Source organism: Merops nubicus, unplaced genomic scaffold (assembly GCF_000691845.1).
Source record: "Merops nubicus isolate BGI_N331 unplaced genomic scaffold, ASM69184v1 scaffold25987, whole genome shotgun sequence".
Classification (NCBI taxonomy): domain Eukaryota; kingdom Metazoa; phylum Chordata; class Aves; order Coraciiformes; family Meropidae; genus Merops; species Merops nubicus.
The window spans coordinates 11,754-16,483 of record NW_008618709.1 but is presented as its reverse complement, the minus strand read 5'-3'; positions in this window follow the sequence as shown (position 1 = coordinate 16,483).

Sequence of the window (4,730 nt, the reverse complement as noted above, 5' to 3'; positions counted from 1 at the left end):
AGTCTTTGAAAGACTTGGGAGACTTCTGCACTGGAGAGCTTATTTCTGACTCAGGTCCCTGTTTCCACTAAGGACAAACAGCTGGAATCGCAGTAAAGCAAAGCACTGCTTAATACAGGGCAGGATCAGTACAGGTATGTGCCATCTTTCCACCTTCCCTGCACTGTCACATTCTTGGTGCACATCCTAGTTAAAACAGGAACTAGTGTCTTCACAGGCAGTGGTTTCATGTACAAGGCAACCCCAATCTCCCACGCAGTCTCTCCAGTGCCACTCGTATGGACATAAACTGGACTGGATCTTACTCATACCTGGAGTTAAAACATATTATGGTTCAGCCAACAGGATTACAAATTCTGACTGACTGACTCTGACAAAACCTGCATGTTCTTAAGAAACTTCCATGTTACTTGGGTAACATGGAAACCCAGTTGAAGAAAACTTCACTACAGCCACCTGCTGTCAAAGGACGAGCTTTCAAACAGTTTCATGAACTTTGCCTCTTCAAGTTTTCAGCATTTGCTCGTAGCAGTAGCTAGACTACGCACAGGGGCATTGAGCGACAAGTGACAAGCAAGTTAACTGCAACTTCTTCCATTTCTGCTTTGAACACTAATTTTGCTTTCAACACAGGGTTCTCGCAACTTGAACTTCCAGAAATTATCTGCAAACTTTTCATCCAAATGCTGGTGGTTCTTGCTGCAGCTTGCTTGTTGGCTTGCAGGGGAAGACGGTAAACTTTTGGAAGAGTTTCTCTGACATAAAGATAATGGAATGAGGAACTGTCATCGTCTTTGGTTTAGGATCAGTCCTCCAAGAAGCAAGCTTGTCAATATTAGACTGTGCCTTGCCTTGCTGGGCGGTGAAAGCCTTTAGGGATTATCTAGTTTGCTGATGCCTCTCAACACACTGGAAGCATCCAGCAGCCTGGGTACATGTGATAGCTTGTACATATACATTCATGTACATAGATGAACCATAAACTATTTACAAAGAACAAAAAAATGCCTGGAGCTTGGCAAGTGGGAAAGGTGAGAGGGAAAACAGAGAGATTAATGCTCTCAGGACTGTATCTTGATTCAGGCTTTTCTGCTGGACAAATTTGCAGAGAAGGTCGAGTAAATCAAGTTCAACTTGATTAAATCCCCATCTCTGTGCTCTGGGGCCATTCGGTACATGGATCCATGCCTTCCTCAGAACATTTACCCAGTGTCACACAGGCTTATCTATCTCTGTGGAGTATTCATCAGCAGTTAACTCTGCTGATCAAAGGAACTTCCCATGCACCTTCACACCTGGCAGAAATGGATAGATGTAACTGAAGACAGCTCCATTCACTGTTATGCTACATCTCTGAGGGTTGCAGTGTGGTGCTGCTTCATTTCCCTACTGTTTGTCCAGATGGCAAACTCTCAAAGGCCTCAAATTTGTCATTTCACACATGTGAGACCTTTGGGGGAAATATTAAGTTGTTATAGTTTCCAGCTATTCTCTGATCCTTGATTCTGCATCTAGTTCTATGCAAACACAGACAATAAGTTTTGCTGATGCTGCATAAGTCTCCCTGGGAAACGAGGAGCGGAACAATGCAAGCAGGTTACTTAAAGGCAATCACAACTGGACCAACACAACATAAATTGAGGAGAGGAAAAAATTTAAGAAACTGCCTAAAATGGTAATGTCATTTTCAGTCAGATCCTGTTTTCAGCCAGAATAATGATTAGTCATAGAGCTGCTGCTCTGTAGTCTGCAGAGCCAAGCAGCAGCAGTGCCACTTTCCACCTTTTACTAACTAGATCTCTGGGGACATTTTTCTCACCTAGCTATCAAAGGTGATTTATTCAGTATACTTTTCCAGACTGGACTTTCACAACACATGTAGCCCATTCAGAAGCTGCATTTGATACACGATGCTGGTGTCTGCCTTCTAAGAAGAGATCACACCAAAATTCTGGAACCTATCTGCCTATTTTGGTCCTTTTCTTTAAAGGAAGAAATTAGAGCCCTAATTTTCTCAGTACCCATTCTTTTCCATACCTCACCCACATTAGCAACATTTGAGTAAATGGTCCAGAAAAATATTTGAACAGATGAAACATGGAGAAAGTTTTCTCCCTGAAAGATCCAAAACAATTGTATTCTTTTCCGGCACAGCTCAGATCTCACAGTCTTCAAACCAGATGCTTTTTCAGACCCACCTTTCTTCTAGGAGTTTGAAATGATGTCATAAATCACTCTAAAAGTACTTCAATCAGTAGCTAACAAACAGTATGAAATAGTAGCTTAAAATGAGTATGCCTTCTTTCCTCCTTCAAGAGAAAGTCTTAGAAATGCACTTAATAAAACAATATAAAAAAGGATGAGAATTATGAAAATTAAATGTTGCTTTTTTACTTTTTTCTTTCTTTTTTTTTTAAACTTCTCTGCTATTACAAGTGATTCTTGGAGGAAAATCATTGCATAGGTAGGTGTAGGTCTGTATTATTATAAAAAAAAATACAGAAGCAGGATGCCAGGTTCAAATCCTATCTAACTTTGGCTTAGAATATCCCATGACAGCTCCTGTGCTCATCATTGCCCCTGTGTCAGACAACACACTTTCTTAATGGGAAGCTGGGAAGCTCAGAGCATCAGTCTGTAAGGTACACTAAGACTCCTAGATAAAAACTGTCAGGAAAAAAAAAATCAATTATTATTTACATTGGAGGGAATATAACTAGAAGACAGCAAGTAAAAACTGGCTTTCCTACTCTTAAATACTGACTTTAACTTGAATCCATGGGTGAGCTGGAGCCGATATTGTCCCTAAGTCATGCAGCAGAGTTAACTTCACTCATACTGCAAAGCTCGCTGAGGTGCAGGGAACTGGAGGTCATTGCTCTCACACCAGAGACTTCTCACTCTACACTGCTCTGGTGGGGTTTCCATTCTTCAAAATACATTTTTTTAAAAGAGCAAGTTAATTCTTAAGCTGCACCCAGCAAACCTAAGAAAGCCAAGCACTTTCTGTGCTGAAACTATTGCCTATTGCTCCAGAAGGGAAGGGAGGGAGCTGCTGTGTGGGAGGAAAGAGCATGGGAAAAATATCCGCTGGATGAATATCTGGAGCTTCCTATTCCCTCTTTGGATCAGGCTGCAGCCTCCACCCCTCCAAACAGGCAGGAATTCTGAGGAGTTCCTTACATCTTTTCCAAACAAGAAAGTGCTTTGAAGATCCTGATGCTCACCCAGTGTTAAACCACTGCCTTTTTTATGGCCCTTCAACAGCTGCCAGGACACCAGGGCTGAATTTCAAAAGTCAACCTCTTTCTCAGCTTCTTCTTCCTTTCCAGTCACCAAGAGAAATCCTTGTCTCATCCCCCGTGTCTGCCTCAGCTACAGGCTGAATCGTGTAATTCACAGAGGCGATAGGGTGCGTGAGACTTTAGCTTTTAAACAAAAGCCTTTTAAGAGGGCTGTTTGCAGAAGAACTTTCCTGCTGTAACTGGTCCACTCTCAGTGTGACCTCTCATAATATTGCTGCTTTGGAGGTGATTCAGCAATGCCTCATTTCAGTGCGAGCTTGAGAAGAAACAGCTTTAAGAGCTAGACAGCCTGACAGAGAGGCTCCGTGTCGCGAAAGCGCGCGGAGGGTCATAAAAGTGACATTATCAATTCCTCTTCAAAGGGGGAAATGTCTCAAGGGAAAAGCAGCTCCAGCATGGCTGCACTTACCATTAACACGACATACTGCCAGAAGAGCACGTTGTATCTTTCTGCAGTCAGTCCTGACGGCAAAGTATGGAGCTATAGGACAAATGTTAACACCCAGAGAGGGGCAACATAACCATTTCCCATTGCAAAACCAGCCGCTGCTTGGCTCTGTGACCCCCAGCACTTAGCTCTGACAAAGCTGCACTACACCCATGGGATTTAGCTTCCACTTCCCTCCAACAGAAAATCCTACCCTGGGCAGAGCTTCTCACTTCCAGTTTGCTGTCTGTAGGGAACAAAGACAAACTGCAAAGTGGAGGAGCTGTAAGGAAAGGTGGCTGTGCTCTGGCTCTCAACACGTTTCGCCACACGGACATTTCGCGCGCAGCCTACCAGCCATAAGGACACATCCAAACACTTATGTGGGGCTCAGACTCCTTCATGCCACTTACTGGCTGCAAACTAAATCTCTTTCATTTGCTTGACACACCACCTGCACCCCATATGTTAACACTGCTGTCAATATTTCCAATTCGCCATATAACTATTTAATAATAATTAAATAAAAACACAGACTGGTTGCAGGTTCAGTACTGTTTTAAAAAGCCTCCGGAGCCAGGAAAGCACAGCTTACAAACACTCACATGCTGCCAAACGACTCTTGCGTGGTCCTAATGCCTGCCATGTCTTTGACACACAAACACAACCATGCCCAAACCTCAAAGTAAAAATAATTTTACTTCAGAGGCTTTTTCTCTCCGTTATCCTCTCCCATTTGGGATGCCTCTGCAGCACAAATGATTTAGACAGGCCTGGGCCGAAAGCACAGCTTACAAACACTCACATGCTGCCAAACGACTCTTGCGTGGTCCTAATGCCTGCCATGTCTTTGACACACAAACACAACCATGCCCAAACCTCAAAGTAAAAATAATTTTACTTCAGAGGCTTTTTCTCTCCGTTATCCTCTCCCATTTGGGATGCCTCTGCAGCACAAATGATTTAGACAGGCCTGGGCCTTCCATTTATGCACAAAA